Source organism: Hemiscyllium ocellatum, chromosome 38 (assembly GCF_020745735.1).
Source record: "Hemiscyllium ocellatum isolate sHemOce1 chromosome 38, sHemOce1.pat.X.cur, whole genome shotgun sequence".
NCBI classification, from domain to species: Eukaryota; Metazoa; Chordata; class Chondrichthyes; order Orectolobiformes; family Hemiscylliidae; genus Hemiscyllium; species Hemiscyllium ocellatum.
Window position 1 is genome coordinate 37900289 of NC_083438.1, and position 14883 is coordinate 37915171.

Genomic DNA, 14883 nt, shown 5'->3' on the forward strand with positions numbered 1-14883 from the left:
TGGAGTGATGGGGTTGTGTGTGTGTGCGTAAGGGAAGGTTGAATATTTTTATATTCACCAGCGCTCTGAAACTCTAATAGGGAACATTTCATGAGCAACGGAGTTTGGAATTGCTTCCAGAATTGGACAATGTTACATTCAGCAATGAGAGAAATGTTCCCATCCTCAACTCAATACATGAGAGTTACATTAATGGAGGATTAAATGCTTTGAGACCAGGAAATGTCCACGGAGGGATATGTACCACTGGGAAGCTGCATATCCTCCTGTGTTTGTTACTGAAATGCAGGGAGTGATTCACGGATGAGAGTGAAAGGGTATTTCAGAGCCCTCTTCAGCTCCTCTCTGAATTTACTCTGGGTCAGGGCATAAAGGGCAGTGTTTGTACAGGAGCTCAGGTAGAAGAGCATTGTCCCAGATATGTCAGCGATCATAACAGGATGGTCATAACTGGGGTAAAAATGGTTGTTGGTAATCTCCATCAGTAAGAAAACACTGACCTTGGTCATCCACAACAATATAAAACTGCCCGAGACAACAAACAGCAGGATGATGGATTTCCGCCTGTTGACCATCTCTGCATCTCCTCTCTGGTCCCTGTTACTGGGAGCTCGGAGACCCCTGCGTGCCCGATTTTCCAAGACAATGTGCCTGACGGTCAGAGCATTGAACAGCAGGATCAGGAGGTAGGGGATCAATGGGTTCAGCAGCTGGTGGAGCCAGAGAAATGCCAGCCATGCATCCCTAGGGCACACCATCCAATGTGTCAACTGGTTGGTACTTAAAGTAAAAAGGGATGTTCCCCAGAATGCTCACCAGACAAACAGAGCTTACCACGGCAGCTGCTGTTCTGGCAGAGCAATATCTGGCTTTTAGATTGTGGCAACAAATGACCACAAAGCGGTCAAAGGTGAAAGCGATGGTCAACCAGACAGAGCAGTCGATAGCAGCATAGGCCAACACAGCATTAACACTGCACACAGCTGGCTGGAACAGGAATGAAAGGGGGAAATGTGTGGAAGCAAGTGCGTTGAGTATAATACCAAACAAAATGACCAGTAGATCGGCTGTTGCCATGGAGATTGAGTAGTGGGAAGCACCTTTGTTGATGCCGCACCTTCCCTGGATGAGAATCGTAATTGTCACCAAATCAGCTGCAAGATAAATTGAGAAGATTGTAGATATTGTGGATCATGAGCAATCATTGACAGAGAGAACATTCATGTCCGTGACAATTTTGGTGGCATAGTAGAAACCTCACCAGAGTAGCAACACAACATACATGGCTAATGATGTTTTTCAAAATGTTTGATTCAAATCCCACCATAACAAATAGTGAATTCTGAAATTGCTACTGTCTGAAAGGAAGATTCTAATGGCTGGCATGGAGAAACTGCAGACTGCCATAAAAACCCTTGATGTTCACCAACATGTGGCTTTCCAAGGGCATTATGCCATTCTCTGCCCTCTCTCAGTGGCCCTGTCCCTTATTCCTTTCGATATGACAGTGTTATTCAGTGTAAAATACACCATAAACCCTATTGTTCTGACAAAGGGTCTGCCTGCCAGATCAAAACTGCCCTGATAGCATTAGATTTGCAACCCAGTGAAATTAAAACATTGAATCTTCCTCAATTTTACTCAGTTGGTCTTAACTGGACCTTACTGCTAATGTAGTTAGGACATCAAGCTTATACCTCACGATGAAGAAAATTATTATTCATAATGTAACTTTCACAGATCTCACAGGCATTATAATTAATATCTACCAATTAATTCCAACCTTTGGTAGACTGTACTGTCACTGACATCATTGCAGGGTCAATAATGTCCTCATAATACTACAGTGAAAAATATGAAATTATTATTCAAATTGTAACTTTAACAGAACACATATATTCAACAAGTTAATATAGTTCCTAGCTACAATTTAAACTCCACCATCCCTGATCATGCACACCTATTGATGCACACAAACAGAGATGGGACAAATGTTCTCGGGACGCAGGTTGAAATCCAGCCAGATATTTTCAATTTAATACGAGTTGGCATTTAAGAATCTAATGATAACTATGAAATAATTGTCAGGAGTAAAAATAAATCTCGGTCGCACATGTCCTTGAGAAAGAAAACAAACATCCTTACCTTGTCTGTCCCACATGTGACTCCAGACCTACAGCAATGTCACTGACTATGAACTGGTAACTGTGCAATAAATACTGGCCCAGTCAGTGCTGCTAACATCGCATTCACGAATTGGAAACTAGCTCGTCATTTAGACCAGTCAATAGTGGGAGTTGCTGGATAAGGTCTGCTTCCATTTTCCAGTTGCCTATCACTTAAACTGCACCAATATTTCTCACCCATACTCACATCCCTTGTCTTCACAATATGCTTTCGTAGTGTTCAGAATATTCAACTTTTGTTTTGCACAGATATGATGGGCTGAAGGGCCTGTTTCTGTGCTGTACGGTTCCATGTTTGAAACCTGACCCCTGAGTGAGTGATTCTCTCTTATTCTCTCATCCAAAATTGTATACTACGCAAGGCCCCTTCAATGATTGTGTTTTATGTAATGTCATACCCATCAGACATTGACAGGATTATAGAGCACAGAAGGATCCCAATCCACCCATACTGCTGACTCAGGAAAGAAATATTCATTCAGACTCACACTTATACGATGCTGATCGTTCCTTACACTTTTTGTTTTTGATTTTGACCTTTTCCTGCACCTATTCAAAACTTCCTTAGAAATTGTTCCCCTGAAGAGCACCTCAGCAGAATGGTTGCAGAAAGGGAATTCCAATTATCCCGGCTTGCTGTGTGGAATCTTATTCCACCTCTGGCTCTTTCAAGAACCCATTCCTCTGACAAAAGAATGGTCCTGTCATGGAAACACCTCTCGCCTTTTATTGTGCACCATCATAACTTAAATCAGCTCCCACACACTCTCACCACCTCTCGCAGCTCTCACGTCAATGCACAACTTCTTTCATCTATTCGCCCCACTGAAGATTCTCACCCTTCACACAATTATCTCCCTGAGTACAATGAATGAAACACTGCAGAGAGATAACGTCCTTGCTCACCACTTTTCAGATTAATACCAGGAGGCTTTTGATTTTGCCTGAAACGTTGATTTTCCTGCTCCTCAGATGCTGCCTGACCTGCTGTGCTTTTCCAGTACCACTCTAATCTTAACTCTCTTGATTTCAAAGTCAACTTTCTAATGACTAACCATTAAAAATAGACAGAGTACCACAATTTAAGAAGGTAAGATGATCTCCACACCTGGAAGACAGACGATTGCAAGGCCTTTTAAGAAAACAAACAGAATCTCTAAAATTATTGGTTGTTGCATGATGTGTGCCTCTATTTGCTGAGTCTACAGGTCAAGTTCAGAAACTGAAGTGTAAATGGTTCCTTATGTACACAGTATGATAAACCCCCTGTGACATAGTCCATGTTATTCCAGTGTACTGAGCAGTCTCATTAAGCACATTCCTGTGACATTGCACATTCCCTCAACGCTGGCCGTTTGAAAATAGAAATGGAACAAATTATAATCTCTCCCCTTTCCCACCCCAAGGACTTTCATGAACAAATAAGTGTGTTTGTTTATCACTGCTGCTTTGGAAATGCTTGGTTTAGGAAATGGGTTATTCGAATATCGCTTCTTATGTCAGACACTGGACGGATTACTGTGGGTGTAGAGACTGAAGCCCAGAGTTGTGTGAGTTTGGTACACTGTTCCCCTTGACATTGTGGGCAGTGACTAAATTCTAGGCACTAAACCTAGAGAAATATTGTATCAGATCCCACTGTAGAAAGTTACCATTTCAGACACAACATTCTCATTTACTCAGTAAATGTGAGGGTAAGATCCTTTCACTCCAGAACAGGTCTCCAGTGCATCAGACACAATTAATGGCTCCATCTAAAATAAAGTTGCCTTTTCCCTGAAATCTCCCGATGGGGAACCAGCCTTCCTTTTCTCCCAGAGTTCAGTTCAGTTCTCGCCCATGTTGAAGCTCAGATGGTGATATTTTGGTTGAGTGAGTGTGGCAAGGCGTGTGGAGCCATGATGGTCAAACAAGGAGAGGGTCGGAACAGCTATGGTGTGACAGAATGGGCTCAGAGGGCTGAATGGACTTCTCCTTTGATTTTTTTTTCACCTTTTATACCTGAGCAAGTGAGGAACCACCTCACATCACGGATTGGCCAACTGTGGTAAAATGTAAGTGGCAAGGAATGAAACATTGCACGCAACAATGAGATTCCTCACTCTCCGTCCAACAGTCAGTGGGGATCAGTCAAAACATGAATGACTCAACAACATGATAGTGTCCAAACTGATTGTACTATGGAACAAGGTCAATCCCAGAATGAAACCTGAATTGATACATCATCTTGAAACATAAAACATAGGGACGGGGGTAGTCCATTCATCCCATCAATTCATTGTCAATCCCATTTGATATAATCATAGCTGATCATCCAACTCAGTCCCCTGTTCCTGCTTTCTCCTCATACCCTTAGATCACTTTAGTGCTAAGGACTATACCTCACTCCATCTTGAAATCATTCAATCTTTTGCCCTCTACAGTTTGCTTTAATAAAGAATTCCAGAAGCTGACCACACTGTGTTTGTAGACATTTCTCCTGGTCTCAGCCCTAAATGGTTTACCCCGTACCTTTCGACTGTGACCTCAGTTCTGGTATAATTAATTTTTGGCATTCATTAATCTCACAGTTTATCACTGTGACACAGCGACACACCGCATCATAGGTTTTGTTGACAACAGAAGTTTATTGGAAAACAATGAAAAAAACAAACACATATTTAGCACAGAAGGCAGGTTTTCATGAGCTTAAAATTAGATATATTCAACAAAATTTGCAACACTATCCATTACTGGAGACTCGTGCAAAGAGAAATCACACGCCACTGATAACTCTTTCAGTTTCTCATTGACTAGTTCCTTCTGGAATCTTTCCCATGTCTGTGGAGACAACTTCACGATTGTTTTTTTGGACCAGGTGGAATGATATTTTCACACAGGTATTCGGTTCTGAAGTTTCTCATGTCTAATGAGTGGCATTTTTTTTTCATCCAAATTATCAGGAATCTCCACAAACAGTTTCAGGGACTGAAGGTGAAACAGCTGGGGAGAGTGTTTGAAAATTTGGAGGGTGTTACCGAGAAAGGGAGGGGTACGCGTGCTGTAGGAGGTTACAGAGATGGGGAGGGGGTATAAGGGCTAGAGGAAGTTACAGAGATAGGGAGAGGATGTAAGGGCTTTATGGAGTTATAGAGAATGGGAGGGGGTATAGGAGCTGGAGGAGTTTACAGAGAGAGAATGCGATGTTGGGTTTGATGGAGGTTTTAGAGAGAGTTGGGAGTGCTGGGTTTGGAGGAATTGACAGAGTTAGGGAGGGGTGTAGGGACTGTATGAGATGACAGACATAGGGAGGGTTGTGAGGACTGGAAGAGGTAACAGAGGTGGGGGATGTAGGGGTTGGAGGAGGTTACAGAGATAAGGATGATGTGTAGGGGTTGGAGATAGGGAGGGTTTTTAGGGGTGCATGGAGATTTCAGAGACAGGGAGAGGTTCGTGTATACTTACTCTGCTATCCAACTCAGTCCCCTGTTCCTGGTTTCTCCTTAACCGCTGTGATCCATTAGCCCTGAGAGGAACGTTGAATGTCGGAGCAGGAAAAGAGTGATGCGGATCACCTTATGTCAGTTTGCAATCCCATGGTGCATTTCATTGCCCATTGAGGCTGGGAAAAGTCACATGATATTGAAATACTGTTAAAACTTGGAGACAGACTATTGGATTACATCATCCTCCCTCCATCAGTATTCACAATGCAGTAAAATTAAATCATTCAAAGACCATCAACATTGACGCAATGCTTCCTAACCAGCCTTTTAAATAGCCATTTCAGACTCTGCGAATAATTAATTCCAGACACTGGTTTGTATAGCAAATACAGTGCGTAGCAATTTATTAACAAAGGGGCAATGTTAACAGAGTAAATATAAACAGCAAAGTATTCCAATTGGTCTACATTTTAAACCCCAATAGCTTTGTTTTCAGTCTCATTCACACAGTAGACAGACAAACTAACACAATTCAAAGATACATTAAAGAATGTGAGAAAGCTGACCAGATTATTTCAGTGGTTCACAGGGTGGTTCATGGGCAGGGATGATGGTTTCTTGCTTGACTTTTTGAAAATGTGGATCAGACTCTCCTTTACAGATCACTCAGATAAAGACAGTTATACTTATAACTTAGTTTTCTGTTCCCTGAGTTCAAAAGAGCTAATTAAGGAAGTTAGGCAGGAAGATTTCAAATCTTTGCCCTGCAGCGCCAATAGCCAGATTAATAGAAACACAGCCCAAACCCAACCCAACTTGTGACCATGCCCTGACAGACTGACTGTCTCTTCCATGATATCCCAGTTACCATTCAACATCTGCACTCTGCCTGAGATAAGGTCTTTTCCAGACTTGCTGGAACCAATTCCTGGAGAGTGACCTCATCGATAACCAACTTCTGTCATCTGTTTCACAAAGGTGGCAGGTAGGGGCTCTCCCTTCATTGTACAAGATAATGTGAAAGTGGATGAATTGTCTAGAATGTGAAACCAATTAATTAAGTTAACAAATTAAAGGAAAGTGATAAAAGATGAGGAAGAAAACAGGGATGATTCAGTGCCAATGGAGGGAGGTTTTGCTTTCTGTTGTCTGTGTGTCAGACACTTGGTGAAGAAATGCATCTTGGGAAATGTGCTTCATCTCACTTTAGGGTGGAGGCATATAAAGACACTTTTACTTTTATTATTGTCTGTGGACCAAAAATGGGGCAAAACGTTGTTCTATAAACAAGAAAACTGTGTAGTGAATTCTGTTCAGTGTTAAAAAGATTAGTGGAACATATTGACAGTTTTATACACATTGTTGTCTTTTGGGAAAACAAGAGAGTGTCTCAAAAACTTTTTGTGTGTGTGAGAGAGTCTGTGTGTTTTTGTGTGCGTGTGTGTGAGAGACAGAGCATGAGCGTGTTTCTGTGTGTGTGTGTGTGTGTGTTTCTGTGTGTGTGTGCATCTGTCTGCGTAAGACAGACAGAAAGTGTGCGCGTGCATGAATCTGTGTACGTTTGTGCTTGTGTGTGAGAGAGGGTATGTGCAGGGCAAGACACCATTTGATTGATTTTTAATCAGCACCAGTTGTGTGTTCAGGAGAGCTCAGGACAGTGACAATCTCTTGCTTGTTCCCTGGACAGGTCAGTGCAGCCAAGTGTGTGGAGAATACAGTGTAAGGACCAGCCTGTGAAGACAGAGCATCCATATCACTCTCTCCTTTCTGCATGGGGAACTGAATGAAGACACCCTGATAGCTCAGCGCTCCCTCTCGGTGTTCCTCTGCTCTCCCTGAAAACCCTCTGGTAAAAGGGACAATTGGAAATCACTTCCACACAAACAGAAATGTCAAATTTTGAAGCAGTGAACGGGAGACTGAGAATTGCTGTCCCCACAACCTCGTTCATCATCAACTTTTTGAAGAAATTGAAAGGTTCTGAAAGAGAGCAGCACATGTTTACTTGATTTTATTTTATCTTAGCGCATAAAATATTTTCCTTCTCCGTCCTTTTTGGTCATCTCTCTGAGTGAACAAAAGTCTTTGAAGTGGAAGAAATGAAGTTACAGTTTGGCAATTGAACACATTTGTTTTCAATTTGTTAACAGTAATTTGAACACAATAATGTTATTTTCACGGTGATGCTAAAAAGGTGCGCATATTCCTTTAACAGAAATTGGATATTTGTGCAAAATTGGGTAATATGGTGCTTTCATCAAATGTTCACGTTCTTGAGAACTTGGTGAATAGTTGGGCTGGATTTCCAGTGCACTTCAGTTAGACCACAGCGAGAGTATTGTGTGCAGTTCGGGAATCCACATGATAGGAGGGATGTGTTTACACTGGAGAGGGTACAGAGGAAGATGTACCAGTGTGTTGTCTGGGCTGGACAGAGTTTCAGTTATGTGGAGAAATTGGGCAGAGTGGGTTTCTTTCCTTGGAGCAGAGGTGACTGAGGGGAGAGATGGTTGAGATGTGTAACTGTATGAGGGACACAGACAGAAGAGACAGGAAGAGGCTTTCCCCATTGATTGGAGGCGTGGATAACCAGGGAGATAGATTTGAGGTTGAGGCAGGTTGTTCAGATGGAATGTGAGGGAAATGCTCTCACATAGGATGTTGTGGGAAAGTGTAGCTCACTGCCTGTGAGGGTGGGAGAGGCAGAGACCCTTCTAACAATGAAGACGTATTTTGATGTGCACTTACAATGGCGAGATGCTCCAAGATATTGAGTAAGTGCTTGAAAATAGCATTAGAATAGTTAGGTGGTTGCTTTTGACCATGTAGATTTGATGTGCTGTGCTGTAGACATCAAGGGCTCTCTGACTGTCCTGTTGAATCATAAAAGTTGCTACCCAGTCTCTGAAATTCTTCAGACCATTCATACCTGCCTCTTGCTGCAATCTCTTCAAACCTCACAATGCTAAGTCTATAAAGTTCTTGTCCATCAACACCCCTCACTCCTCCAACTCTGCCACCCTACCCACCTACTTTTATGTTTTACTCAGTCACAGCATACTGGTGTCATTATCTGGGACAGCATTTATTCTTCATCATCCCTGAGGATGGGCAGCAGACTGCATAGAGTGTGCTCCTATCTCTCTCTCTCTCCATCTGTCCATTCCATGCAGGGAACCGAACCAAGATAACTGAGTAGCTGACAGCTCTCCCTCACCTCTCCTCTGCTCTCCCTGAAAACCCCCCTGTTGAAAGGGACAGTTGAAACCCACTTTCAGAGACCCAGAAAGGGTGAATTCTGAAGCCCACTGGTGCTGCATATCATTCAGTCAGATGGTGCACCTCCATTTTCCTCACTCACCCTTTGTCTGTTTGTAGAAGAGAATTGTGCCCGTGCGAATAATGCAGGATGTAATTCATTCCCACCATGGTTAGTGATTGGGGGGAAGGTTTCCAGATCCTCACTCTATCTGATTGATCTACTTTATCATGGCAGTCCTTCAATGCACTTGGCTCACATTTTAAGCCTGTTTGCCCCGCCCACACACCCGTTCCTTTTTCCCCCTTTCCACACACATCATCCCATCCTTTATCTCCTCCTGTCATTCAGCTGAATCCACACTGTACATTCTCCAAAGCCCAGTACCACCTTCTTGAGGAGCGGTCCCTTACACAGTGATGGACTTACACAGATCAAGTGTAACCATGGGTTTATCAAACTGAAGCCTAACTGGGTTCCCTTTCCATTCCAAACACCATTGAGGAAGGCTGGCACTGCTTTGACCATCTTCAATGTCTCTCTGCTTCCTCACCCTGATTGTCACACGCAGTCAGATGTATCTGCTGTCTTGGTGCAACATTGAAGCTCTCGTTTTGTTGGAACTACCAGAACCGATCTTTCTGTAACACAAAAGGCATTCGACCGCCCGATGAGTCAAAATTTCAGGTACTAAATCAGTAGATAACTGAATTTTTGTGACTAACTTTAAATATCCTGCTTGTTTACCTCATCACTTCCTTCATAACTGTTCCGTGTTCAGTGCATTAACATTCCCAGTCTGTACCTGAACACCGAACCATACAGTATCATGGTGGTTTTCCACTTGAATTTGCTTTCTTGCACTTGATCCTGATCAGTGCCAGACAATAACTGCAACAATGTACTTTCTTTTTTAATGATAATTTGATTAGCCGATTCATCATTTGCCATTATGCAGAATACTGAATCCATGCTTCAAAGAGTAAAACACAAAATCACTAACAGATCTGTCCAGCGTGTGTATTAACTCGACTGGAACAAACTTAGCAACTCAGTGATATGAACAAATCCACAACTGTTGCTGAATGTGCCGTGATATTGGGTTCCTTTGGAATTGGAACCATTGCACCTGGGTGTTGTGTTGATCTCGAACAGAGTGAGTTCGGGTGTGCAAATGCTCCATGATCTGGGCACAGCTGTGTTCCAATGGACTCAGTTGGATGGGGATGGGTGGACTTGGACTCCAATTGATGGAGCAGGAATGGGCTCGGTTGAAATCCATGTCGTTGCTTTATTGTTTTATTCAGTGGAAGATTGCTATATTTTGACATTGATTAGAAAGGTATTTCATGTTCATTTTAAAATCTGAGAAATAAAATGTTTCCCATTATTTTAAGAGCATTTCAATTGCAAGTACTATTTCTGAGCTCCTTCATACACAATGCACCGTTGAAAACATCCTCTCGAGAAGATAAAGGACAGCAGTGTGTTGCTGTCCCTTAATTCCAGGATGTGAGCCCTCCATGGACAATAATATATTGAGTGACTGATGTGAAACAAAACTGAGAGAAAGTAGGAGATGAACAAGAAATAATAATAATGAATGCTGTCAGAAAAGGGTTTGGAAAACAACCACAAGTTTTATTTTGAAGGAACATTCCTTAGGGAGTACTGTTTGCAATCCTTTTGCATCTCCACATGGAATAAACCAGTGTAGTGGAACTGTGTTATGTAATGGGGATGGGGTTGAAGAGAGTGCTGACGAGATTTGAACTAACATGAGACATCACAGATGGTGTTTACGATCATGTATAAATGAGTGTTGATTCTTATCTCAGGAGCTCAGTCCAGACTCCAAGCCCAGCGCGAGAGTTAATGAATGAGGTCACCCAACATTAACAATGCAAGGACCAATAATTCTACAGATCGCATTCGCTTTCTTCCATTTCTTTGCAATTGTCTGTGTTCCAGGTGAGGAGATCTTCCCCGTTACTGACTGTGGTGTTTATAGTTCGGTCTGTGTTTTATGGCGAAATATTTGATGGATTACTTTGGAAGTGGGATGTGGGTGGCCTGATTGAAGGAGTGACCTTGGGGAAGCTGCAGTGCCATTTTTCCGGAATGGTACAGGAATGAGAATCCTCACTTGTATGGAGAGAGGAAAGAGGTTGCCCAGTGTCCTTGGAACTGAAAATGATGGGGGATGCAGGGATGGCGGGATAGAGAGCGTGAGCAGAATAAACCCCAAAACCTGAAGAAATTACCCCTGGAGCCTGCTTCACTAATAAATCGGATCTCGGGTGATCCTAGATTCCTCACATCCTGCTCTTCCCCCATTACCCTTGATCCTCTGACTGATCAAGAATCTAGTAAGGCAGCCTACAATATACAAAAGATTTTTTTATATCTCACAGCTAACAATGGCAAAGATTTTGAAAGACTCACAACCCACTGAGGGAAGACATCCCCCCTCAGTTCAGTGTTAAATTTCAGCTCCTATATTCTGAGACTGTGCCCCCTTGTCTTAGAGTCTCCCATGAGGGGAAACATCCTCTCAGCATTGACCCTGTCCAGCCCCTTAAGAAGCCTCATTCTTTCAATGATGTCACCTCACACTCTTCTTAACTTCAGTGACTACCGTCTTAACCTGTGTACTCTTTGCCCACAAGACAAATCCTCCAGGGATCTTGCTACAGTACCTTCTCTGAACTGTCTGTATTGAAATGATAAATAATGGGAACAAATCTTCTCACATTTCTCCAGATGTGGTCTCCACAGAACCTTGTTCAGTTGCAGTAAGAATTCCCTACTCTTATACTCCAACCCCCTGGAAGTCAGCGACAAATTCTATTGACCTTCCTGATGATCTGCTGCTCCTGTCTGCCAACTTTCTGTGTTTGATGTACAAGTCTCCCCAAGCGCTTTGGCATTGTAGTTCTCTGCAGTTTTCAATGTTAGAAATGATTAAAATTATGATGATTCCTGTAGCAGGACTTTGATTAACCAGAAGACAGAGAGTGTGTGTAAAAAAGGCAAGGTTTGGAAATAGGTTGTATCTTGGGGCAGTGACAATGTTTTGATTTGAATTCTGTCCCTGGGAAGGTGCTAAATGGAAGGAGATTAAAAATGAAAATTTGATAACCTAAGATCCATGCAGAGCCTTCAGAGAATTGCACATCTTCCATGGATCAGAAAGGAGCTGGGAAGATCTTACACAGCTGCTTCATCTGATAAATGGTGCTGCGAGAGCAAATAAGTCAAATGTTTCCAGTGACAGGAAAGTTGGAAGCAGAGGGAATCAATTTTACACAGTTCTTACGCGGACCAGAGGTGGAGTGAGATTTCCACTGCCAGCTGTTAGTTGTTGCCAGTTGGATTCACTGACTGAGCGGGTGCTGGAGGGAGATGACTGCTGGCAATTGTATGAAGAGTATGGGGTAAGAACGTGAAAACACTAAACTCACAGGTCAAACAGTAAAGTTGAGGGAATGGTAATAGAGAGAGGGATAATATCCAACAATCTCGCTCAATCCTTATTATTCCACCAACCTATGCAGTCCCATGGAATGGTGAACACTTGTGTAATTTATAACATTGCAGGAATGAACAATGTTTAATCCGATTTTTTGTGGTAAGCCCTACATGTGATGGTGTCAGTGATATAAAGCTAACTGCCCAACCTGCAGACTGGAAGGGATTGTTAGATAGAATGCAATGGGCAAGAGGAACAAATGAACTTTGAAGGAACAGTGTTTCAATTTAGTTAGTGTTTAGAGACTGGAATGTACTGCTGAAGGGAATGGGAGAGAGGGGTTCAATCTGGGAATTTTGTTTTCATTCAGGTGTGGAAGAATGTACAGGACTATGGTAACACCAGTGTGTACCATCCACAAGATGCACCACAGATATTCCCCAAGGCTCCTTCGACAGCACTTTCCAAAGGTATGGACACAACTATCCAGATGGGCGAGGGCAACAGATACATGGGAACACCGCCCCCTGAAAGTTACCCGACGAGCCACTTCCCATCCTGACTTGGAAACCTATCACTGTACCTTCAGTGCCCCTTGCTCAATATCCTGGGATTCTCTCACTAACAGCATTGTGGGTCTACATACAACACATGGAGTACAGCAAATCAAGAATCACAGCTCACCCCCACCTTCTCATGGGCAACTCATTGGCAATTATCACTGCACCAATCAACAATACCCTCATCCCTTAGTGAATAAAAACAACCCATTGTCCTGTTATACAATGAATTTTATGCTCTATATCTTCTCTGGGTAAGGACATTTTTTATAATTAACATGCAGTTTTATTGGTTAATGCCTGATGTCTTTTCGCTGCTCGATACCCTCTCTTCCAATGGGGGAACTCATGGTTAGCAGAGCAACAATATTGGATCTTTGCACAATCCCATTAATCACCATTAATTCAGAATCTACACTTCCATCTTGTAGAGCAAGAACCTAATTCCATTTTGTTAATAATTTTAAGCACACCACTCAATCAGAAGTGAGAGACTTACTTTCATTTACTTTGCAATGTCCATTTTGTTCTGAATGACTTATGTTTCATGCAAAGAGTGCTGTGGGAAAAAAATATATAATGGGCTGTTCACCACGGACAGCCCATGTTGTTATTTATGTTGTACACTGAGAAAAAGGGCTAATCATTTTCAGGTCCACTGTTCCAATATCCATCATCAGTCCTTGCTAATATAAATCAGAAGGGAAGTGGGAGAACTTAGATTAACCAGAGGACAGAGAGTGTGCACAACTGTAAAAAAGGTAAGGATTGGAAATAGGTTGTATCTTGGGGCAGTGATATTGTTTTGATTTGAATTCTGTCCCTGAGAAGGTACTAAAAGGAGGAGATTGCTGTCATTCTAACACATCACAGGGATTTCTCAGAAGTGATTGCACCTTCTTTCCATTCTCAATCATGATTATATTGACTAGTATCTGTGGTTATCCATTCTGTGCACATTTACCTTCCTCTACAAATGAGACTGCTCTGTGGAACCACTTGAAACATTGGAATGTTGACAGGGGCAGAACATGCCTCATAAACCTTATTGAATTCTTTGAGGAAGTGATGAAACACATTGATGAAGGTAGAGCAGTTGATGTGGCACACACGGATTTTAACAAGGCATTTGATAAAGTTCCCCACAATAGGCTCATTCAGAAAGTGGTCGAAGAGGGTGGTGCTGGAACATCACCAGTCAGACAGCGTCTGAGGAGCAGGAGAATCCAAGTTACGGGCATAAACCGTTCATCAGGTGTGATCATAACTGTCCAGCCAACTGTGCTTTTCTAGCATCACACTCTTCGACTCTAATCTTCACCATCTGCAGTCATCACTTTCTCCTCATTCAGAAAGTAAGAAGGCAGGGGATGCAAGAAAATCTGTCTGCCTGGATACAGAATTGGCTGGCCCATTGGAGACAGAGTGTGGTAGTAGATGGAATGTATTCAGCCTGGAGCCCGGTGACCCGTGGTGTTCCACAGGGATCGGTTTGATTAGATTAGATTCCCTACACTGTCCTGCTCTTTATGATTTTTATAAAGTACTTGGATGAGGAAATGGAAGGGTGGGTTTGTACGTTTGCCACTGATGAGAAGGTTGGTGGAATTGTGAGAGTGTGGAGGGTTTTTGTGGGTTGCAGTGGGACATTGGCAGGATGCAGAGCTGTGCTGATAAGTGGCAGATGGAGTTCTATCTGGAATAGTGGGAAAAGTTCTCTTTGGAAGATCAAATTTGAATGCAGAATACAGGATTAAAGACAGGGTTCTTGGCAGCGTGGAGGGATGGAGGCATCTTGGTGTCCATTTCCATAGATCCCTCAAACTTGCCACCCAAGTTGATTGGGTTGTTCAGAAGGCAGATGGTGTGTTGACTTTCATTACAGGAGGATTGACTTTAAGAGCATCGAGTTTATGCTGCAGCTTTTCTCATTGACACAAAGAAGGATGAGAGGTGACTTGATAGAGGTGTACAAGATGAT